The sequence below is a fragment of the Sphaerodactylus townsendi genome, linkage group LG01 (genome assembly GCF_021028975.2).
Source record: "Sphaerodactylus townsendi isolate TG3544 linkage group LG01, MPM_Stown_v2.3, whole genome shotgun sequence".
In the NCBI taxonomy this organism is placed as follows: Eukaryota; Metazoa; Chordata; class Lepidosauria; order Squamata; family Sphaerodactylidae; genus Sphaerodactylus; species Sphaerodactylus townsendi.
Window position 1 is genome coordinate 54,263,099 of NC_059425.1, and position 25,663 is coordinate 54,288,761.

The 25,663-nt window shown below is 42.4% G+C and overlaps 1 protein-coding gene across 4 annotated transcripts in view; it reads left to right on the top strand.

Annotated features, from left to right (window-relative positions):
- The first annotated feature begins 15,093 nt into the window (after positions 1–15,093).
- TRERF1 (transcriptional regulating factor 1) overlaps positions 15,094–25,663 on the top strand; it is a 109,510-nt gene continuing 98,940 nt past the window's right edge. For all 4 annotated transcript variants that reach the window (XM_048513774.1, XM_048515408.1, XM_048516221.1 and 1 more), the window contains exon 1: positions 15,094–15,219. The gene's annotated coding sequence lies outside the window, so the exon portion shown is untranslated. The remainder of the gene's footprint in view (positions 15,220–25,663) is intronic.

Here is a 25,663-nt window from a genome sequence, read left to right on the forward strand (position 1 = left end):
AAAACTGAGGTCAGGCACATGGTCGGTGCCAATAAGCGAGGAGGAGAGAGCATGGGGATAATTCAAATTTAAAAAGAGGGCCCTGAGTTGCTAAAATTTACAAATCACTGGTGCAGAGATACTTAAGAAACCTCCAATTAATACCTTCTCTACAACTCAGGACTTGAGTCTAGAGTAGCAGAGAGAGTGAAAATTGGGAACAATAGTGCCATGTGTCACAAAATACATGTCATACTATAGCTTCTCATGAGGAAATTGTGGGCCATGCGCAGAACAAATATTTTGAGAGAAAATGTGTCCGTCAAGCTGTATAAGTGCCAGCAGGGGTTTCCCTTGATCCCTTGGATGTGAAAACCAAAACTGTAGAAATGGAAACCAGGACCTCTTGGTATTAAGAAAAAAGTGCTTCTTTGTTACAAATGCTTTGTACAAGGTTTTTGGGACTGTTCACAATCTATATTTCTATTTCCCTGCACAATAAGTCTTAACTGGATATGATATGAATGTGCGCATGAAGAAAGACATTAAGAACATAAGAAAATAAGAACAAGCCAGCTGGATCAGACCAGAGTCCATCTAGTCCATCTACTCACAATGGCCCACCAGGTGCCTTTGGGAGCTTACATGCAGGATGTCAAAGCAATGGCCTTCTGCAGCTGTTGCTCCCGATCACCTGGTCTGTTAAGGCATTTGCGATCTCAGATCAAAGAGGATCAAGATTGGTCGACTTCTCCTCCATAAATCTGTCCAAGCCCCTTTTAAAGCTATCCAGGTTAGTGGCCATCACCACCTCCTGTGGCAGCATATTCCAAACACCAATCACACGTTGCGTGAAGAAGTGTTTCCTTTTATTAGTCCTAATTCTTCCCCCCAGCATTTTCAATGTATGCCCCCTGGTTCTAGTATTGTGAGAAAGAGAGAAAAATTTCTCTGTCAACATTTTCTATCCCATGCATAATTTTATGGACTTCAATCATATCTCCCCTCAGACGTCTCCTCTCCAAACTAAAGAGTCCCAAACACTTCACAGCCTCTCCTCATAAGGAAGGTGCTCCAGTCCCCTCAATCATCCTTGTTGCCCTTCTCTGCACTTTTTTCTATCTCTTCCAATATCCTTTTTTTGAGATGTGGCGACCAGAGACTGAACACGAAGTACTCCAAGTGCTTGTGTACCGCACCACTACTTTATATAAGGGCATGACAATCTTTGCAGTTTATTATCAATTCCTTTCCTAATTATCCCCAGCATAGAGTTTGCCTTTTTCACAGCTTCCATGCATTGAGTTGACATTCACATGGAACTATCAACTAAGACGCCCAAATCCCTTTCCTGGTCTGTGACTGATAGCACTGACCCCTGTAGCGTGTATGTGAAGTTTGGATTTTTTTTGCCCCTATGTGCATCAGCTTCTACATCTTTGCTACATTGAACTGCATTTTGTCACATTTCTTAGCCCCACTCCACCTAATTTATCAAGGGGTCTGCTTGGAGCTCTGCGCAATCCTTTGTGGTTCTCACCCACTTACACCCTACATAATTTGGTATCATCTGCAAACTTGGCCACCACGCTACCCACCCCTACTTCCAGGTCATTTATGAATAGGTTAAAGAGCACTGGTCCCAAAACGGATCCTTGGGGGACACCACTCCCTACATCTCCCCATTGTGAGAATTTCCCATTTACACCCACTCTTTTGTTTCCCTGTTTTACTCAAACCAGTTTTTCCTTTAATCCATAGGGAGGGACACTCTTATTCCTTGATTGCTGAGTTTTCTCAATAGTACTCTGGTGGGGAACTTTGTCAAAAGCAACTTTGGAAATCCAAGTAGACCAATGTCCACTGGTTCCCCCCTTCTTTATCCCTCATGCCTGCTTCTACACCCTCAAAAAAACTCTGGAAGTAAGAATTTGTAAGATTACAGGATTTGCCTCTGCAAAAGCCATGCTGACTCTTCTCTCAGCAGGTCTTGCTTTTTCTACATGTTTTATAATTTTATCTTTAATGATAGGATTTCTACTTCAATTTACTATAGGAACAGATGTCAAACTGACTGGCCTGTAATTTCCCGGGTCCCCCCTAGATCCTTTCTTAAAGATTGGTGTGACACTGGCCATCTTCTAGTCTTCAGGGATGGAGCCTGATTTCAGGGATAAGTTGCATATTAAAGTGAGAAGATCAGCAATTTCATTGCTAGGAAGCTCTTTAAGAACTCTTGGATAGCAGAAAAGGTCACAATCTGGGCCAGGGGATTTGGTAGCATTTAGTTTATCAATGGCTGCCAGAACTTCTTCCTTGTCTACCACTATCTTCACTAGTTCCTCAGATTCACCTCCTAAGAAGCATCGTTTAGGTGCAGGAATTTTCCCTCCCCACCCTCCTCTTGGGTGAGACAGATGCAAAGAATTGCATTCAGCTTCTCTGCAATCTCTCCCTGTCATTTGTGCAGCCCACACCCTTTTGTTCCTTTGTCATCTACTTGGGCCTACCGCGTCCCTAGCTGGCTTCCTACCTTTTGATATGCTTGAAGAACGCTGTTTGTTGCTGGTCTTGATGTTACAGCACTTGCCATGCATTCCTCGCATAATCCTTTTTTGCCTCCCTTACAGCTAACTTGCTTCTCTTTTTTGCCACCATTTGTTGTGTTTCCCTCTCACATTCTTCATCAGTCAAACTGGACTTCCATTTTCTAAAGAGACATTTTCTTTTTTTCTGATAATTTCCTCTCTTGTTAACCATGGTGGCTTTCAACTTTGGACTGGGTGCTGCCTTTTCTAACCTGCGGAACACATTTCCAGCTGAGCTTTTATTACTGTGTTTTTTTAAATAACCTCCAAGCATCCTGGACAGTTTGACTCTCTTGATTTTCCCTTTTTTCCAGCTTCCCTGCTGACTATCCCCCTCATTTTTGAGAAATTTCCCTTTCTGTGAGGCCGAATGTAACTACATTAGTAGTTGTCACTTGTTAAGCATGCAGGATACTTGAATCTGACAGCATTTGTGGTTACGCTGTTCCCTATCAGCTCAACAACACTGACTTCCCGCACCAGGTCCTGGGTCCCACATAGAATTAGATCTGGGATCCACCTCTCCCCTGGTTGGTTCCACAACCATCGTGTTCCTAAGCCACAGTCATTTAGCATATCCAGGAATGCTCTCATCGCCACTATGACCTGAACTTGCATTTTTCAAGTTTATATGGGGATAGTTAAAACCACCCATTACCACTACATTTTTGTTTTTGTTTTTGTTGGCACCTCTAATTTCTTTTTCCATCTCAGAATGCGTCTTGTGCACTTTGGTCAGGGGGGCTGATAATATATTCCTAATATTAAACTATGCTTCACCCTGGTATTGAGTATCCCACAGTGATTCTGTAGAGGAACACGCTCCCCTTGCCATTGTCTATTTTTATAGTAATACTATGCTCTCTTTTATGTAAAGGACAACTCCACCCCCAATGCACCCTGTCCTATCCTTCCCTATAGAGCCTGTAGCCTATGGTATAACTTAGCATCCCACTGGTTCTCCCTCATTCCACCATGTCTCTGGCCATGGCCACTATATCAAAGTACTCCTTTTCAAAACTCTGTACTCCAAGCTCTCCCCATTTTTTTGAGGGTCCAAAGGCTTCTACTATTAGCATAGAGACACCTGTATACCCTGTCTCTGTGTCCTTAACCTGGGATTTATGTGCCTTTACTTTAAGTCTTTTTTGTAGACACTATGCGTTGTCACATGCACATTGCTATGTTCCAAGCTTGTTTGTGGTTGATTTAGAAAAACCTCCCTCTTTGTCTGCATCCCCATAGATACTGTATTCCGAACCGAAGTCAACCTCAGCTCCCGTCGGCTTTCCCCCAGGGCTCAGTTTAAAAGCTGTTCTGCCACCTTTTTAATGTTGAGCGCCAGCAGCCTGGTTCTTCTTTGGTTAAGATGAAGCTCGTCCCTTTTGTACAGGCCTGCCTTATCCCAAAAAAGGTTCCCCAGTTCCTGAAACAAAGCTGAAACCCTCTACTGCCTTACACCACCTTCTCATCCACGCATTGAGACCCTGTATCTCTGCTTGCCTGGTTCGCCCTGTGCGTGGAACAGCTAGCATTTTGGAGAATGCCACCTTGGGGGTCCTGGACTTCAACCTGTTACCTAGCAGCCTAAATTTAGCTTCCAGAACCTCCTGGCTACATTTCCCAATGTTGTTGGTGCCAATGTGGACCACAACTGCTGACTCCACCCCAGCACTGTCTAAAAGCCTATCCAGACGAAGCATTACATCCACAACCTTCGCACCAGGCAGGCAAGTCACCATGCAGTCATCACGCCTCTCACAAACCCAACTCTCTACATTTCTAATGATCGAATCACCTACTACGAGGAGCCCCCCACCTCCCTGAGGGGTATCCTCAGTGCAAGAGGATATCTGACCACCAGCTAAGGAAGGGGTCCCATCTAAGGGAGCATCTTCCCCCACCTCAGACTGGCACCCTCCGTCCCCAAGACCTTCATTCTCCATGACATCTGAAGAGATGTCCCACTTTGGGAAGTTGGGACCCGGCTGTTAGGTCCCTAAAAGCCTCGTCTGTCACCCTCTCTGCCTCTTTCAGCTTCTCCAGGTCTGCCACCTTGGCTTCAAGAGACCGCACACGTTCCTTGACTGCCAGGAGCTCATTGCAGCGAGGGCACACCCACAACTTCTGTGCTAGTGGCAGATAGTCGTACATGTGACACTCAGTGCAAAACACTGGAAAGCCCCCATCCGCCTGCTGGCTTCCTGCCTTCATATCTGATTTTGTTTAGATATTTAAATATTAAACTTTTAGTTAGTGCCCCCCTGGAGCTATCTGTACCTATTATCCCTCAAGAAATGTCCTTATTAATTTAAAAAACAAAAAAATTAAAGGTTTGCTTTATCCCAAAGTGATACTGTACTATAATGAAACAATGGTGGGTGAACAGAAAGGTGGTGTAAGTTGCATATGTTGTACTGCCTCATGTGCGGAATAATTTTCTACACAAGTCTCAATTTATGGACAACTTTGAATTGTTAACAGCCTGTCTTCCTCGGCTCATTTTGTTCTTGGTTCTCAAGGGGAACTCAGAATGATTGCTATACTGCAATGAATCCTTCAAAATGAGTGTAGGAATAGGCTGAGTTTTCAGAATAAGCTGTACAATGTATTGCACTCCCACTGCGCTTCCAAATTGAAATCGGAAGGCAAAGAACTAAAAATTCTAAAAGAAATTCCAGCTACAATTCATAAGAAAAGAAAACCTTACAAGCTCCTAGTAGATACACTGCGTCAAAACAACGTTACCTTCCGATGGAATCTACCTGAAGGAGTAGTGTTTCAATATAATTCAAAAAGACATTTTATAAGAAGTACATTAAAAGCTTAGGAGTTTTTGTCCAGGAATAAGATAAATTTGAAAGTAACAGAATATTAAGTTGGTAAGCTGAACCATCAGAATACATTTTAAAATACAAACATGGAATGTAAATGGATTAAATAATCCTATAAAACATAAAAATATCTTTCACCAACTCTATAAAGAAAAAAATACAATAACTTGCCTTCAAGAGACCCATACAAAAAAGGTGATGAGAAATACTTAAAAAAAACCTAAATTAGGTATATTATTCCACTCATCTCATGAAAAAAAAAAGAGTGGTATTGCTCTCTATATAGATAAAAACTTGAACCCCAAAGAATTACTAAAAGATAGAGAAACCAGATATATTATAGTAGAAACTAACTTGTGCAAAACTAAAACATTAAGTGTAGGGTATATGCCCCAAATGAGAAAAAAAGCGGAATTTTTAAAGAAACAGTATAACACCTTATTAAAGTATTCTACTGACAACTGGATCATTTTAGGTGATATGAATGGGATCATAGACCCACAAAAAGACAAAAAACAAATGTCCAGAAATAAAAAGAAATCAGAGATGGTGAAAGATAACAAACTGCCACAATCCTTTTTTGGGATGGTAAAGGAATTAGACCTTGTGGATATCTGGCGAAAAAATCAGGTAACTACTTGGAGTATACTTTCTTTTCGGATAGACATCGAACACATACTAGGTTAGACTTAATTCTGATTTCTAATACATTGTTTAGTTAAACTCAGAAAGCTTACATCTCTCATATAACACTATCTGACCATAACCCAGTGACCACAGAATTAAATGTAGGTAGAAAATCAGCATATAGAAGAATTAAAGATTGGGTTCTTAGAAACCAACAACGTGTAGATGATATTAGGGCAAATCTTAAGGAATATTGGAAGTTTAATGGGATGCACATAAGGCCTTTATTAGGGGAGGCATTATCAGAGCTGAGATTAAATTTAGAAAAGAGAAATTAAAAATTAGAATGGATATAGAGAATAAACTGAAAGATTTAGAGAAGCAGTTAAAATTAACCAGACAAATGAAATAAATACAAAATAAGATTAAGTATTATAAGGATCAACTAAATAACATGACGACTGATGAGGTAACAAGAAATTTGATATATATGAGATAGAAAAACTATAATTTTGGAAACAAGTCAGGTAGGTGGCTAGCCTATAGAATTAGAAAACAACAAGAAACTAAACTAATTCATAAAATAAAAGCGGACTCTCAAATTATAACTGAAAAAGGGCAGATAAAAAACTTTATTTATAAATTTTATAAGAACCTTTATAAAAATGAAAATGCAACTAAAGATAAAATTGATAAATATTTATTAGAACAGTCTATACCTCCCATTGCACAAGAAGAATTAAATATACTCAATCAGAAAATATCAATTGAAGAAATAAGGAATGCAATTACTAGATTAAAGAACAAAACACCGGGATTAGATGGACTCCCAGTCAGTGGTGGGATTCAGCAGGTTCACACCACTTTGGCAGAACCGGTTGTTAAAATGATGCTTGTAAGCAACCAGTTGTTAAATTATTTGAGTCCCACCACTGGAACCGGTTGTTAAATTATTTGAATCCCATCACTGCTCCCAGTCCAATATTATAAAACATTTACCTCAGAATTAGAACAACATCCAGTGGTGGGATCCAAAAATTTTAGTAACAGGTTCCCATGGTGGTGGGATTCAAACTGTGGGGTAGCGCCAATGGGGCTGGGCGGGGCATGACGGGGGCGTGTGTAGAGGAGGCATTCCCTGGGCAGGGGCATTCCCTGGGGGGGGCGGGGCTGTAATGGCAACGGGAGCGCGAAAGCCACTCTTTGTAGGGCCATCGCTTGGCGAAATGAATGCACTTGCATGCTATGCGCTATGAGCTGCTACACACGCCGGTGCACCTCCTGCTAGACTGCTTCAAGTTCTGCGCACTACTGCTGAGAGGAGGGGCGTAACTAAGGCAAAAATCACGTGGCAAAATCACCAACCAGTAACCTCCTCTCGGCAGACACAAATAATTAGTAACCTACTCTCGGGAACCTGTGAGAACCTGCTGGATCCCACCTCTGACAACATCTCTTTTTCTTAAAAGTTTTAAAGGGAATTACAATGCCCAAATCTTGGACACAAGCAGCGATAACGCTGATTCCTAAAGCAACATCTGAAATACCGGAGGCTAAGGATTTTAGGCTGATATCATTGCTTAACATAGATTATAAGATCTACGCTAGTATTTTGGCAGAAAGGCTGAAGAAAACATTACCCAATTATATAGGGAATGACCAAGCAGGATTCCTGCCTGGAAGGTCAGCTGCCCAAAACATAAGAACAGTAATTGATATTGAAATTCTTAATTTGCATCCCCCAAAACAATGGCCCTAATATACCTGGATGCCAAAAAGGTTAACTGAAAATTTCTTTCCTCAGCAATACAAAAATTTGGCATCTCTAGTAACTTTCTAAAAGGGACAACTAATATCTATAAGAACCAAGAAGCAAAAATCAAGATAAATAATGAATACTCAGAAACTCTGGAAATAAAAAGAGGACCAAGACAGGGTTGTCCCCTGTCCCCTCTATTGTTTATTTTGACAATTAAGATATTACTAAAAAAAGATTAAAGAATCAAAGTGGTTGGAAGGTCTACAACATAAAGGTTTTAATTATAAGATTAAGGCATACGCAGATGACATTGTGGTTTTCATTGATGATCCCAAAAAGAAAATAGACAAAGTATTACAGATGATAGAGGAGTATGGCAGGGTATCTGCCTTAAAGATAAATTACAACAAAACCAAAATGTTAACAAAAAACAAATCAGTTCTAGAAATAAATGAATTAGAACAAATTTCTAATCTTGTGAAAACAGTAAAATACCTGGAAAATAACAATAGCAGCTTAATTTAAAAAAACTATATTAAGTTATGGGGTGAAATAAAACAAGATTTCAAGAAATGGGAGGCCATAAATTTATCTCTCGTGGGGAGAATTTCTTTAATTAAAATGTCTTCACTGCCCAAGATTATATACACATTCCAAAATATCCCTTTGATAACCTCCGATAAGATATTTAAAACCCAAAAATCAAATATAATAAAATTCATCTGGGGTGGCAAAAAGCCCAGGATAAAATATATTTACCTGATTGATACTAAAACATGAGGCGACTATGCATTACCTGATTTCTGCTTGAATCTCAATGTAGCCACTCTTAGTTGGGTTAAAGCATGGATATTCCTACAAGAATTAGATTTATTGAAATTAGAATGATACAACAATCCAAAGGGCTGGCACAATTATCTATGGCCTTTTCATCCACAAAATAAAAAAGGAGATAAGATCTTCAAAAACCACTATGTTAGAAACCCATTGCTTAAAATTTGGGTTAAATATAGGAGATTATTATATCCAAAGATTCTGTTCTGGCTCTCCAGAATGGAGGAATTAAAAATTATAGAGAGAAATGATTCTTCAAGGTGGTTATCTTATAAAAATATAACTGTTTTAAACCAAGGTAACCTGATGTTGAAACCCAGAAATCTAATAAAGTTCAGGAAAATTACAGCCAAGTGGACAGCAAAACCCCGCTTCACATTCACCAGGTTTAGCTGGTCTCTTTCCCAAAACTTTGAAGCAAACCAAGTTTGAAAGTTTGGAGAAAAGCTGGGGAAACCCCAGAGGGCGCAGAAACACTCCACAATGGTGCATGGAAAAAACTCCGCTTCCCAAAAACAGACCACCTGGGACCAATAATCTGAACATAAATGACCTGCACTAACCATTTAACATTGGTAGCGGCAAAATCAAAAAGGTCCATCATTCCAGTCCATTTAGTGACAACAGACGCATTCAAATTGATGACACAGTAATCCAGGGGCGTAACGAGGCAGCCCTGGGCAAACTGTAGCCCTGGGCAAAACCTGAGTTGGATGCCCCCCCCCCCCCATGGGCGGCCACTCCACCACGACCAAATTTTTTTGCACCAGGACATTGGTGCCTGCAGGGGGTGCATTTTTTAGACATATCAGCACCACAATTTCAGCGTATCATCAGGAGACTGTCCTTATGCTACTCCCCATGTTTGGGTAGAGGTTTGGTTCAAGAGGAGTCCAAAGGATTAAGTGGGACTCTCCAAAGAGTGTTCCCATCCCCCCCATTAAGTTTCCAATGGGAGCTAATAGGAGATGGGGGCTACAGCGCTTTGAGGGTCTGGCATAACTCTTGGCCCCTCCACTAAACCAAACTGCACCAAACTTGGGGGGTGCCATCATCTCCAGATGATACCCTGAAATTTTGGTGCCGATACATCCAAAAATGCACCCCTGCAGGAACATCCTAGAAATTTGCCCAAGAATCTTTTGTTCTGCATTGGAGTTTTCTGCATTGCTTGCTGTCAGCTAATGGGGGTTGCAGGCTGTAAAGTACACGGGGTAGCACATTTATGAAGGCACAGTCTCAAAACTTTCAAGGGTCTCATCAGGAGACTGCCCTAATGATATCCCCCCTAAGTTTGGGTGCAGTTTGGTTCAGGGGCCAAAGTTATGGACCCTCAAAACTGTAGCCCTATCATCTCCTATTAGCTCCCATTGGAAAACAATGGGGATAGGGAGATCTCCCTTTGGGAGTCCATAACTTTGGACTCCCTGAACCAAACCTCACCAAACTTGGGGGCTAGCATAGGGACAGTCTCCTGATGATACGCTGAAATTTTGGTGCCACTAGCCTAAAAACTGCGCCCCCTGCAGGCCACAAATGGAAAACCACTAAAATACCCAAAAACGAACCCAGCATTTTGATGCCCCCCACATGGTGATGCCCTGGGCAGCTGCCCACCTTGCCCAATGGGCATTACGCCAGTGCAGTAATCTGACAGTATAGTGGAGGGTTTTCTGTAATAGTTTAAAAATATATTGAAATCTACATCCATAATGGAATACTATAACCTATTTGTGCAATTGCTTCCATTGTGGGAAATAATTTCATCAAGACTTATGCCCATTAGATGCACAATGGAGCTTCTTACCTAATCTCATTCTCAACGATATCCTTGCGCTTCTCTTTCTCAAATAGAAACTGATTACCTTGCTCCTTTATCTCAGCACATGGAGGTTGAAGCACAATGGAAAAATTATATCACTTAATCTTTTTGCTGATGAACTGTCACACAGAAATATAAGTAAGGCACACTTCAACAAGTGAATGTTTTGAAAATGTGGGATAACATTCTGCTAGAAAATACTGTTAGAGGAAAAGCTATTAGTACTGTTGAACTCTAAGAACAATCTTAAACAGATCTACTCAAAATCCTTCTGGTGCCGATATAAATCTAAACTATAAACAAACAAACAACGTAGAAGGAGGAGGGCAGTAAGCATTATTGGGGGGTATGCCAGAAGAAACAAAGAGAGAGGCAGACAAAGGGAGAGAGGTTAAGGTAATATATATAAAACTCCCAGACCAAGACCTTTCTTAAAAATAATTTTTATTAAACTTTATTAATGTTAGCTCATACTGGTCAAAAAATAGAATTTGCTTTAAACAATTTAGCATGTGTGTTTCTTACATCCAGTTCAATTATCCAACCAGTTCCCTCTGCTGTGGTGGGACCTTTATCCTTCCAGTTGGTTCTTAGAGCTTGAGTAATATAGTACTTAAGAGCAGCAGACTCTAATCTGGAAAACCAGGTTTGATTCCCCACCCACCATGCAATGTCAGAACTCCATAATAATAATAATCCTCCTCCTTTTCCTCCTCCTCCTAATTGGTGCAGCCTTGTCGTTGCGGAGGGGCTTGTGTGCTTCCACGAAGCTGTGGGCTTAGCTGGCAGTAGTGTATACTATCAGAAGGGTCACCCATGCCAGAAAAGCCACATCGGAGAAGCCAGACCAAGTGCACCCATCAACCCATTACAATGGTGAAACAAAAGAAACAGAACCCTATACCGGCTCGGTCGTCGTCTGGGTTGACAAGGACCGCAGCAGGTATTGGTGTCCCTGAACATCCATCGACAAGTGGGCTACATGTACCAGGACTATGAATGAAGAACAGGGCTTGTCCTGCAGGGTGCCACAAATACTCAATCAAAGAAACATCAGAAATATACTGTGCCTGAAAATCATGTTTATATATAATTTATAATTATATATAATATAGTGCATGTTTATATATAATTTATATCCTTCTTTTCTCCCCAATCAGAGCCAAAAGCAGATTGTATCACTCTGTCCTCTATTTTCAGTTGTAGGCATTTTACTAGGTTGGAGCATGGAACAGTGGCATTTTGCTGTTATGGACTGTAGACTACCTTAAGCCACAAGGAAAGGTTGAATATAAATGTGTGAATAAATGAAATAAAAACAATCTCTACACATTCATTTGTAAATCAGAAGATTAGTTAATTTTGGGTTATGTTAGTTTTGGGTTAGATGATAATGTAAGTTTATGAGAAAGATACAGAATTCTGTAGTTTGAAAAAAAAAGGTATATACCCAAGAATATAAATGTGATTGTGAAAAGTATATTAGAAAGTCTAATTTGGCTGTTCTTCCTCCTTGAGTGAACACTCAGTGATGAACCTAGATTTCCTGTGTGAAATAACAAGACATAAGGCCTTCAGTTCTGGCGGTTAAGAAAAACCAGGCTCAGAACCACACTTCATACACGGAAAATGTGAATGCAATAAACATATCACTTAAGCAAGTAAAGAGCCAGGACAATCTGTGACTTGTGGTCTTGTGTATATGACATACCGATGTTTCTTTGAGCAATGTGTGAAATGGACTGAAGGTATAAATATCACTTTGTGGCTTTGAGGAAATTATGCTCGCCAATACACAGATTACTGGGTCCACATGGTGAACATATGGCCACCACAAGGATTTTTAACCATAGCTGGCCTGGAAGCTCTGTGCTTGGGCCCAATTTGGAGGCGGTTTCAGCCTCAAGCGAGCCCACTTTCCCAGAGTCAGTGTTTCTCCCACTGGAGAAATTTACACATTACTGAAACTGACACTTTTTTCAGTGGGTCTGATTGCAGTTCCCAGGGCTATTTCAGATCAGCAAAGTAGTGCTGTAAATGTGAGAGAAAAGCTTAAGCCCCTTTTACTCACACATCACAGACTCAGTTAGCCTGAGAAGTATGATGCTCCCAGACCACATCTGTCAACAGTCCTTGTTTCTGCAACATATTGGCTTTCTGATGTGTTAAATGGCCCTTAGCCTGACAAACGTCACAGGGCTAAGGGTGAAATGCTGCTCAGACATACTCAGCCTAAAGAAGGATGGGATACAAATGTTTTAAAAAGTTAGGTATAAAAAGGCTGTTCTATCTGCTGTTCTTTCCTATACCACAACAGAATCCTACTGCATCCTCTCCTTCAGAAACTCCAAAAAAGACAACTTTCTGCTCAATCATTTCATCAATAATACACTAATATATCCCTTATATCCTACCTCTCTTGAGTTGTACTGTTGAATGTATAAAAGGAGTCTATTGTACAATATTTTGTTTGAGATCATATAAAAATATGTGAAAATTCTGCCTGTGATGCCACACCTGCAAGTCATCACAGGTAAGTCATCAAGCAATGAATACAGTATACATATTGAAACCAGACCTGTCAAGATTAACTCATGAGCTTACAATACAACAGTCCAAGAACATCTAATCACTGGTTAAGTGCTAATGTGTTTGAGTGTGTTAAGCACCATCAAGTCGTTTCTGATGTATGGCAACCCTGTGAATCAGTGACCTCCAAAATCTCCTATTGTTAACACCCTTGCTCAGTCTTGCAATCTGAGGGTTGTGGCTTCCTTGATTCAGCCAATTCATCTCATGTTGGTTCTTCTTTTCCTGCTGCCTTCATCTTTTCCTAGTATTAAGGTCTTGCCCAGTGACTCTTGTCTTCTCATAATGTGGGAGAAGAGAATAATAATGTGGCCAAAATACAACAGCCTCTGTTTATTTATTTCTTAAATTTATTTATTTATTTATTTCTTAAATTTATATACCGCCCGATCCCCGGTCATTTTAGTCATTTTAGCTTCTAGGAACAGTTTAGGCTTGATTTGATTTTCAAGGGATGAGATAATTAGAAGTGGTTTGCCATTGTCTTCTGCACAGTACTAACCAAATTTAGCTGAAGTATCAAAATTGTTGTTTACAAAAGATCCTCAACCAGTGTCACCTTCCACCACCGCTTCTGCCCAGTAGCTACCCTTCAAGGATTCCTCCAATTCCACTGGAACTGTCCACTCTGTTCTGCTGAGCCAGCCCTTAATTCCTGAAGGTGGTGGACACAACTCAGTAAGCAGCCCCATGTTGACTGCTTTCTCCTCACCCATCTCTCACAGACCTTTGAACAGGGTACCTTTCCCTGGCCAGCTGATGAGATGAGTGGGGGGTGGGGGGGAAGCTTCACCAGGCTTGTTGAAATGCTGTTTTTCATCCAGCTGAGAAAAAAGCAGGAACCTTGCCAGGGGATAAAACACTGGGAAGCTGAATTCCTGCCAGAGGTAGGGAGGTTCTCCACACAATGTTCTGGTTCGGTTATCTGCAAATACGTTAAGGGAAGAAAAATGGAGAAGACTCTCACTGCGACGAATACTGCAAGTTTCTTTTCTGAGAAGTGTTCGGCAGAGGGAGGGCAGAGAAGAGCAAGCGGGCTCACGTCTGAGCGCTGCACCAATCAAAAGCCGGCTGGGGGCACTCCCAGGAGGAGTCCCCCACCCACCTCCCCACGTTTTGCAGTCATGGCGTTGTGGGAGGAAGGAGAAACGCATACAGTACAGTAGCCCACACCCTACTACGAAGCAGCTCTGTTTTAAAATCTCGTCGTCCTCTACGGGGGGGGGGGGGGGGGACGAAAGCAGAAAACCGCGGCAAAGAACTCCGAAATGATTTCCTTGCTTTCCGATCCTATGTATGTTTACTGGGAAGTCAAGTCCCAGTGTTATTTAGGGCTCACTTCCAGACCAGTATGCACAGGATCGCCTTAAAAGCATTCCTCCTTTTACTCTCCTAGAAATGCAAAGCTTTGGGGCGGGGGCGTACGTTGCTTTTAAAGGTGCAATCTGTGGTCTATACAGTGGGAGTTACTTCCGAAAAAAACATGCGTAAGATCGGGCTATATAGATTTTTTCCTCGAATTGCCTTTAAACGAAATCCACACACACCCCTCGCAGCAGCAACACGCAAATTTGCACAGCACCCCAGCTCTCCGGAGTTTCAAAGGGAAAAACGGCGCGCCATGCATGCAGTCCCTTTTGCACGCTGCTCTGTTATCACCGGGGACATCTCACAGCCCTTATGTGACATGATATCCCCCAAGACAAATTGCTGCCCATGGCAAGTCTGATCGGGGCCGCTGTCAGGCTGGACCTCCGTAACATGAGGGCTCTATTACCTGCATTGAATATACAGCCTTTATAGGAGGACGGTTGCCCAACTCTGAACCCCGGGAGAAGAGGTAACTCATTTGCTGGGACTGACTTGGCGGCTGCCCCACGCCGAAAAAATCTGCAGATCGCTTGTTAGACAAACCACCCGCGTGAGAGCTTCGCAGTACTGTCGTTGCCGACACCTTACTTCCTGGTTTGCAAACTCAGGACCAGACCCTTCTCGGCGGAGGGATCCAATTTTCTTCTTTAGCCGCCTCCCCCTTTTTTGCTTCTGCTTCTCTCTCTCTACCCCCACCTTCCCGGTTCTGCACGAAAATAATTTGACAGCGTTTTGCTGACACTGGGATTTTGCAGCAGAGATCAAGGGGGGTAGAGCCCCCTTACTAGGAGGCGTGCACAGAATTTCATGCACAAGGTAAGTCCTGCTACCTTGAGCTTTCCCTGGCGTGGGCTGGAAAAGGGTGGAGGTTAGTTATTTCCACCCCTCCCCTTCGTCCCCCCCTACAATCTCTGAGGGAAGATACATTGCAGCGGGGGGTGGGGGTGAGGGTGAGGGTGGGGGGGGGCTGTTACGAGAGGAGCGCATATATTTCCTGGCGGAACGACATTTATTTACTGGATGAGCTGTACTGTATGCAAAATAGGACCATGAGCAATACATTAAAATTGCAATTGCTCTGTTGGTGTAAAAAAGAAAAAATGCGCTCACGTTGACCTGGGTGGGACCCTGCATGCACTTGTTGCAGACTTGTACCAGGTAGGCAAACGTTTGCCAACTTCCATTCTTGCATTGGATGAAAACTCAACTTTTTTTTTAAGTTTTGCAGTTAACTCACTCTCAGTATGTAGGGCTGAGTAGGCGAGGCCCTCCCTGCCTCCTCCCTCGTGCTGCAAGATATCCCAGCAGGAAAAGAGCACAGCATTGAGACTGGCAGTTGTGCGCCTTACGTCTGGTGTTTGTTTAAGGTGCGAGGCCTTCGTGGTTCTTCAAGTTTGATTCAGATGCAGGCTAACAGCCTTGAGCTGCAAGCTTAAGGGAAAATAAGACACGCGAGGGGGAGGGGTGATCTTTGCATGCACTGCCTGTTTATGTATAGCTGAAACGCCTGCGTGTGTTGTGTTAAGTTACCATATGCGTGTATGTGACACTTGATAACAGGGTGCCATACCTGCTTATAGTCGGTGGGAAATTAGAAAGCGAGAGATTTGCATCTTGGCCACTCCCTAAGCCCGTACACCCATGCTTCCCCATGGCGTCTTCTTACCAGAGACACTTAATGTAAGATGGATGCACTTCTTATAGAGATGAGTCAGATGATTTTCAGCCACTGAAAACCAGGAAAATAATGCGATATTTAAAAAAAACACTAAAAACAGCTGGTCTAGGCGATATAATCGCATTGCCAGTTTTGAGAGAGGAAAGTCTCTGGCTACAGATGGTTTCGCAGGTTGCAAGAACAATCTGTATCTGCTTCTCCTTCTCTAAATCGGTGGAGGTTTTCACATGATAGAGTTAAAGAGTTTAAATTTAGTGTTGCAACATTCATTGATTGATAGAAAAAAATTGGTCAGCTTTTAAAAATTTGTTCCAGATTAATCAGGCACATTTTTTAAAAAGTTATTTTAATAACTTGCATGTACAGGAGGCAGCTGGTAACATGTTAGAAGAGTAATTCCACCATTTCTAGCACATTGGAAGGAGTGTTTCCTCCAAAATGGTGCTGCTTGTATTAATATGCATGCCTCATCTAAAAGAGCAGTGTGCCGTTTTCCCTCAATAATCTTTCTTTTACTCACATTCAAATTTTAATTGAATCAGACTCACATTATTAAATTAACGAATTATTCCTTAATCAGGTGACATGGAGCCCTGGTTAAAATATTGGTGTGTTGTGGGGTCAGTCTGAATGGAACTTTTCTGACAAGAACTGTGCAGTTAGCTCTTGCCCATGGGATCCAGATAACTGAGTGAAAACACTTTGAAGCCAACTAGTAGGTGAGATTCATGTATCTGTTACTGGTCCGTTGCATTGTTGAAGGATGAGCTTTCTATTAACCACTGCAAAGGGGCTTGATCATAGAAAAGGTGGAGTATAGAGGGTAAGAGTATGTCCTGACAGTGTCGAAGTTCTGCATTTATGTTATCCATAAGCTCACTAGGTGACCTTTGACAAGCACTGTCTCTAGTCACCTATGTGCCACAGTGGAGATGATAACAGCAAAGGTGTAAAGATTGCTGAGATAATGATTATAAAGTACAAGTACTTCGTACCATCTAAAGTACTGTAAGAAGAAATAAAAATAAGTTGCCCAAATAGTTTTAGAGCAGGCACATATATCACAGTCGCTGTAGAGGCCTCTTATGCTGCTGTGTGATGGCTCTCCTCGTGGTTTGGGCAATTTTCCCCATACTAACACTTCACTGGGACTGATGGCTCTACAATGGTAGATGTGTACACTAACCCTGGAGATAGCTGGCCCCCAGCTTTTAAAGATTGCTTACTACTGTGAATCTCAAAACATGTGAATTTTTTCCTCTACCTTGCCTCTGTGTGTGTGTATGCCTGTGCCAGGAAGTGGCCACAGTTGGCCCAGATCCTCACCCTGGGAATGTGTAGAGACAGAATGAGAACTGGTTGTAGGATAGTCGATAGCACGGTGAGTCAGGAAGTGTCTGGTTCAAATGTCACCTTAGTCATGGATTCAACTCTGTGGCCCTAGATAAGCTACTATCTTCAGCTTCTGCCCCACCCATGTACTGTGTGGGGATAATAATGATTGAAAGTTTTTTAATCTTTCTGGTCCATTATAATGAATTAACGTATGTGAACACTCAGAAAGTTTCAGTGCTATGGATATTTGCGTAAAAGACAGTAGACTTATTTTTAGTACACATGCATGGGACTTAGTTGTAAAGCACTAAATATTGTTAATAGTTTTTCTGCGCGTGTGCAGAGTACAGTCTTTCACTCCTGAATACCAGTGAGGCGAATCTAGCCATTTTGCTCTGCAAAGCTTGAAGCCTTTCTTCACATTTTGCTGAGTGGAATTGCTAAAGCCACACCACTGAGTTAGGGGAAAGAATTTCCAGATCTATGGGCCTGAGTTTCTAGAGCGTTGCCAGACATTTTTGAAATACAAATCAAGAGTACATTCAAAACGCAGACAGGAAGACTGTATATAGCAGTATACATTACTTAGAAAGTTCTGTCACTTGTAAAAGAAATTTTGCTACTTTTTCCAAGAGCATGACATCTGTGTTGTTTAACAGAAGCTCCACAACAGAACAGTCAGAGTCACTTTCAGATTTGTCTAGGGCCAGCCCTAGAGAGAGAAATTCCCTAATGCCCACATATCTTCTGACAGTCCAAGAATAATGTGAGCAAGAGTCTCCCACTTGATTTTTTTACAGTGTGGACAAACCCGGATCCTGGAGAGGGATGGATAAATGTAATCGACCCGCTTTGTAATGGCCGATTAAGGAAGCGTATTATTGGATCTGGCCCACTTGTGATGAAATCCATCTCTGTTGGGGGGTTCAGTTAATAATTCAAGATATTTGGCTATGTGCTCCTGTTCCGGTATTATTCCGACAGAGAGGGGGGTGGAGCATGATTTGTTGCTTGCTCCCAACAGAGATATGATATTCCCTGTTCTTAGGAAGCTCTACTTTTTAAGGTGTAGGAAGAAGGAAATCTCTCTGGAGTACTGTCAAAGCATACAGAGATCTTCAAGTAATAAACCTATAAGTAAATTTTTGATTTGAGAAGTTGATACCATTCGGAGGCAAATAGGTCTGGGCGTGCAGTGTATATTAAACTCCGCAGTGAATGTTTGACTGAACTCTGTTCTTAAGCTGGCTATTTTTGACCAAACACCATGTGTTCTTTTGGGAGAGAGGCATTCAGTATATGGGCCTAATGACAACATTTAAAAAACAACTGGCACCTCAATTTCTAAGAATTTGTCAATAGTTGTTGATTGTAAGGCAGTGGGTGATTGATAAGAACATAAGAAGAACATAAGAACAAGCCAGCTGGATCAGACCAGAGTCCATCTAGTCCAGCTCTCTGCTACTCGCAGTGGCCCACCAGGTGCCTTTGGGAGTTCACATGTAGGATGTGAAAGCAATGGCCTTCTGTGGCTGTTGCTCGAGCACCCACCTGGACTGTTAAGGAAGCATTGCATCCTCAGATCCAAGAGAGGATCAAGATTGGTATGCATGATGACTTCTCCTCCATAGAAATCTGTCCAAGCCCTTGCAAAGCTATCCAGGTTAGTGGCCATCACCACCTCCTGTGGCAGCATATTCCAAACACCAATCACACGTTGCGTGAAGAAGTGTTTCCTTTTATTAGTTCTAATTCTTCCCCCCAGCATTTTCAATGAATGCCCCCTGGTTCTAATTATTTGTGAAAAGAGAAAAAATTTCTCTCTGTCAGCATTTCTACCCATGCATAATTTTATAGACTTCAATCACTTATCCCCCCCCTCAGGCGTCTCCCTCTCCAGAGCTAAAGAGTCCCAAAGCGCTGCAGCCTTTCCTCATAGAGGAAGGTGCTGCAGTCCCTCAATCATCCTGTAAGCCCTTCTCTGCGCTTTTTCTATCTCTTCCAATATCCTTTTTTGAGATGTAGGCGACCAAGACTGAACCTGAGTACTCAAGTCATGATGCACCACAGCTTTATATAAGGGGGCATGACAATCTTTGCAGTTTATTCTCAATTCCTTTCCTAATTATCCCCAGCCTTTTTCACAGCTGCCATGCATTGAGTCGACATTCCCATGGAACTATCAACTAAGACGCCCAAATCCCTTTCCTGGTCTGTGACTGATAGCACTGACTCCTGTAGCATGTATGTGAAGTTTGGATTTTTTGCCCCTATGTGTGCATCACTTTACATTTTGCTACATTGAATTGCATTTGCCATTTCTTAGCCCACTCACTTAATTTATCAAGGTCCGCTTGGAGCTCTTCGCAATCCTTTGCTGTTCTCACCACCATACATAATTTGGTATCATCTGCAAACTTGGCCACCACGCTACCCACCCCTACTTCCAGGTCATTTATGAATAGGTTAAAGAGCACTGGTCCCAGTGCGGATCCTTGGGGGACACCACTCCCTACATCCCTCCATTGGGAGAAATTCCCAGTTACACCCACGCTTTGATTCCTGTTTCTCAACCAGTTTTTAATCCATAGGAGGACTTCCCCTCTTATTCCTTCATTGCTGAGTTTTCTCAATAGTCTCTGGTGAGGAACTTTGTCAAAAGCCTTTTGGAAATCCAAGTAGACAATGTCCACTGGTTCCCCCTTATCCACATGCCTGTTTACATCCTCAAAGAACTCTAGTAAGTTTGTAAGACATGATTTGCCTCTGCAAAAGCTATGATGTTTCTTTCTCAGCAGGTCTTGCTTTTGTACATGTTTATCTTTAATGACAGATTCTACTAATTTACCAGGAACAGATGTCAAACTGACTGGCCTGTAATTTCCCGGGTCCCCCCTAGTTCCTTTCTTAAAGATTGGTGTGACATTGGCCATCTTCCAGTCTTCAGGGATGGAGCCTGATTTCAGGGATAAGTTACATATTAAAGTGAGAAGATCAGCAATTTCATGCTTGAGCTCTTTAAGAACTCTTGGGTGAATGCAATCTGGGCCAGGGGTTTGGTAACATTTAGTTTATCAATGGCTGCCAGAACTTCTTCCTTTTCTACCACTATCTTTGTTAGTTCCTCGGATTCTCCTAAGAAGCTTGGTTCTGGTGCAGGAATGTTCCTCACCTCCTCTTGGGTGAAGACAGATGCAAAGAATTCATTCAGCTTTTCTGCAATCTCCCTGTCATCTTTTAGCCCACCCTTTGTTCTCATCTAACGGGCCTACCGCTTCCCTTGCTGGCTTCCTGCTTTTGATGTACTTGAAGAACTGTTTGTTGCTGGTTTTGATGTTCACAGCCATGTGTTCCTCATAATCCTTTTTTGCCTCCCTTACAGCTAACTCTCTTTTGCCACCATTTGTGTTCTCTCTGGTATTCTTTATCAGTTAAGTTGGACTTCCATTTTCTAAAAGACATCTTTTTTTTCCTAATAATTTCCTCAACGTCCCTTGTTAACCATGGTGGCTTTCTTTTGGACTGGGCGGTGCCTTTCCTAAGATGCGGAACACATTCCAGCTGAGCTTTTGTGACTGTGTTTTTAAATAACCTCCAAGCATCTTGGACATTTTTGACTCTCTTGATTTTCCCTTTCAGCTTCCCAAGCACTATCCCCCTCATCTTTGGAGAAATTTCCCCTTTCTGAAGGCAAATGTAACTACATTAGTAGTTGTCACTCTTGTTCGCATGCAGAGATACTGAATCTGACAGCATTGTGGTCGCTGTTCCCTATCGACTCAACAACACTGACTTCCTCTCGCATCCACAGGTCCTGGGTCCCACATAGAATTAGATCTAGGATCACATCTGCTGGTTGGTTCTACAACCATCTGCTCTAAGCCACAGTCATTTAGCATATCCAGGAATGTTCTCTCCTTACTATGACCTGAACATGCATTTTTCCAGTTTATATGGGGATAGTTAAAATCGCCCATTACCACGACATTTTTGCTTTTGTTGGCCTCTCTAATTTCTTTTTCCATCTCAGAATCCTCTTGTGCGCTTTGGTCATAATATTCCCTAATGTTAAACTATCCTTCACACCTGGTATTGATATCCACAGTGCTTTTGTAGGGGAATCATCTCCCCTTGCATTGTCTATTTTATGTGACACTATGCTCTCTTTGACGCAGCGGGCAACACCACCCCTGATACGCCCTGTCCTATCCTTCCTGTAGAGCCTGTAACCTGGGATAACAGCATCCCACTGGTTCTCCTCATTCCACCATGTCTCTGTGATGCCAACTATGTCAATGTCCTCCTTCAAAACTCTGTACTCCAGCTCCCCCATTTAGGTCGAATGCTTCTACTTCATTAGCATAGAGACATACTCTGTCTCTGTCCCTAACCTGGGATTTATGTGTTTTGCCCTCTAGCCTTTTGTAGACACTATCACTTATCACATTGCTGTGCTCTTCACTTGTATGTGGTTGATTTAAAAAAACCTCCTTCTCTGTCTGCATCCCCATGGACTCTGTATTCCGAACCGAAGTCACCTCAGCTCCTGTCGGCTTTCCCCCCGAGGATCAGTTTAAAAGCTGTTCTGCCCCCTTTTAATGTTGAGCGCCAGCAGCCTGGTTCCTCTTTGGTTAAGATGAAGCCCGTCCCTTTTGTACAGGCCTGCCTTATCCCAAAAGGTTCCCCAGTTCCTGACAAATCTGAAACCCTCTGCCTTGCACCACCTTCTCATCCACGCATTGAGACCCTGTATCTCCGCTTGCCTAGCTCGCCCTGCGCGTGGAACAGGTAGCATTTCAGAGAATGCCACCTTGGGGGTCCTGGATTTTAACCTTTTTCCTAGCAGCCTAAATTTAGCTTCCAGAACCTCCCGGCTACATTTCCCAATTGATGGTAAAGCACATGTTATGACAGAAGTGAATTTTGTGTGAGCTGATGGAAAAGAGGACCGTAAATTGAAACAATACATATGGATGATATGGTACCATTTCGATAGTGATTTCAGATAACCTGTTCTCAGTGAATCCTTCCCATATAACAGTTGCTGTTGGAAAAATGCATGTTTAAATTACACAAATGGCTTGTAGTATGTATAAAAATGTTATTGGTTCACAGATGCAGCATCAAGATGGCAATTAATAAACTCCATAGTTAAAATCATACATGTTACTAGCATTGCCTGAGGACATACTGATGTGTGCCTGGGGCAGGGCCTTCTCAGTTGTGACAGCCTTATTGTGGCACTCTTCCAAGGAAAGTTTGAATTTGAACTTCAGAGAATGGTGAATACTGAAATGTTCTGATAAGCATTTGGAGAAGCTGGTTGAATGTCTGACATCTTATTTTTATAAAGAAAATTATTTACCATTTATTGGGTTTTGTAATTTTTGAGTTTTAGAGAGTTGTTCCTTTTGGGGAGTTATTTCTTAATTGTGTTATACATGATGTGAGCTACTCTGAAGACTATTATGGGGGGATACACACACACACAATGGTACTTCATGCTTGTCAGTTTTCATGGTATTCAGGTAAAAGCTGAGTTTATGGTAGTCTATAAATATATAGACAGACACAGTAAAATGAAAGGCAGTTACAAGAATAGTTTTTCTGATTCTTAGCAGGTATTCCATTTTGGTTTACTTCATCAGATCTCTTTCTGTTGTGCTGTGGAGGGAGTAACTTATCCTTGTGGTAGACACTTAACATGCCCTTTTGAGGGAAATATATGAGGAATGGGTAGTTACTGTGGTGGAAATGTTTTCATGTACTATTTGTCGGTTACTTCATTTTTTTTGTTTTTTGCTTTGATGTGTATAACTTATGAACCAAAAGGCAAATGCTGAACTGAAAGTTAGAAAGTCTAGCTGTGACGGTGCAGTAGACAGTCTCCCCCCCGCCCCCCCAAAGCTGGCAAATGATTTGTTGTATCGATCCAAATAAGATCATAAAATTTTACATATCCTAGCTTGGACGGTAAGGCATTCCAAAGGTTATTGTTATGTAATGAGAAATTACTCCTTGGTAATGAGAAATTATGCCTCCAAATCATGCTTGAGCTTTATTTAGTAAAACAAGAACTTGCTCAAAGCACCGAATTAGTGTTGGGCAATCATAGGGAAGGGAGAAGTATCTTTTTCATAAGTAATAAAGCCTATTTTGAGTGTTCTCATTAGAGATGAGGACTGGGGCATTTGTGACAAACGTGCAAAGCTGCCTTACACGGTGTCAGACCATTGGTCTAGCTTAGCATTATGGTTTCTCAGTGGCAATGGCTCTCCAAGTCTCAGTGCTCAGTTACCAATCAAATTCTGTCCCTGTTTGTTATGGAAAACAGACTTTTCCTTTGTAAATTTAGCTTCCTGGGATTGCTTTATCAAAGAAAAAACATGGTAGAGAGAGGCAAACTGCAACCCTTTCTTTTTCTATTTTCTTGCTAGTAGCTTTATTTTTCCTCAGCTGGAATAAAAGCAGTTCAAAGGTGGTTTTTGATTTCTGCAGAACTTTTGATCTGGTTGGGTGTTAAAAATGGGAGGGGATGGGCAGTCATTTAGCCCATGATCCCAAAACATCTTTGTTAGAAGAATGCTTTACTGATTTCAGCAGGAACAGGGTGTGTCTTGTATCAGTTGAACTTCTGATATGCTGGTAATAAGAAACAAACAAGCAAAAATGATGGACATCCTATTGAAAACATAAAAACTACAGATGACTGGACATCTTTCTGACACCAAACACTGATATCCTGACCTTGTGATTTTTACTACCTTCGTGATATGTTCTTGACTACAAAGTTTGTTACAGAGAGAACAAAGAAACAAAGGGGAGATAAACCTTCCAATACCTAAATACTCTTACCATGATTCTATAAGTTCTCAGGGGCTTGAGAAGGCTAATTTTAGCATTTCCGTCTAGTGTTTCTCCTCACCCCACCTCCCACAGCTCTCCACATTTCAATTCTCCTGGAGCATCACTATACCAATGAGGAGGTATTCTTTTTCTCTTTTTGTTCTAAACAAAGGGCGGAATATGGCGGCCTGGGGACGGCAAAAACGCCCGACCGGCGCCAAGCCGGCGTTTCCAGAGTGCGCTGGGAAGCGCACTTTCTTGGAAACGCCAGCTGGAAGCCGCTGCCGTGTGAACGGCAGCGGCTTCCAGGCGCTTCCCCCCCCCACTCCCTCCCTCCACTTACCTGCTCTCCAGCCCTCTGGCACGTCGCTGAGGCCTGGGGACACACACCCCTGCTCTGCGACGCTGAAGCAGGCGCGCAGGGCAGGGGAGCCTTGTCCCCAGGCCCCGGCGACGCGCCGGAGGGCCGGAGAGCAGGTGAGTCCACCAGGCGATGGCGTCCAGCGGCGCCATCTTCCTGGTTCTTTCTGGGACCGTCCATGCGGACGGTCCTGGCGTCGTCGGGTCGGCGTCAGTAACGCCGACCCAAGCCCTTCCGCCTCTGTGCGGAAAGGGCCATTGTCATATTTCCCCACATACTTAGGAAATATTTCAAGTATATACAAACCTTTATCTTGTTTTGGGGTGGTCTGATTTTCTGCTTTCTCAGTTGGCACAAACAGGGATCTGTTCTGTTAGGGACAGTAAAATAAGTGTTGTTGTATAGTATATTAAGCATGTGAGAGATAGTTACATGGAACTCCCTTAGTTGGTTCTGGCTTGAACTTAAATGGTGCAGTCATGCATAGCCCTGTGCCACTGAATTTGATGAGGCCCAAACAGGTCCAATGAGCTTTCTGAATTGTGGCCATTCTGTTTCTTGAGGACATTACTGCGCCCAGTGTCCATTTTAATCTTCTTGTCAGCAAAGCAGTTTGCTACATTCTCTACTACTGTATTTAGTTCTGGGCCATGGAAAGCTGAGTGCATGGGAGGTCCTGTGTACATTTGAATAATTCTGGGATTGGGGTTGTGTAAAATGGTAGGGTAGGCTTCTCGTAAGGTCAGTTTAGTGACAATTCAGACCACAACTGAGAAATGCATTAGAAGTGGGGCTGGAATAGATAAGCCTATCAGAAGGTCGCATGAGTAGATAGAGGAGTTAGCAAAAGGTGCCAGCAGGCAGGAAGTAGTGCAAGAAATGTGGATCAAGGAGCTATGTATGCAAGGGCAGAGTCTAACTGTTGGTTTAGCAAAGGCCCAGGCCTGAACCTCGAGATATTTATTTCAGGGGTAGGAGATGGAGCATCCCTCCCCACTTCTGCAAGCACTGTGCACTCTGAAGTAGCTCACCGAAATGGC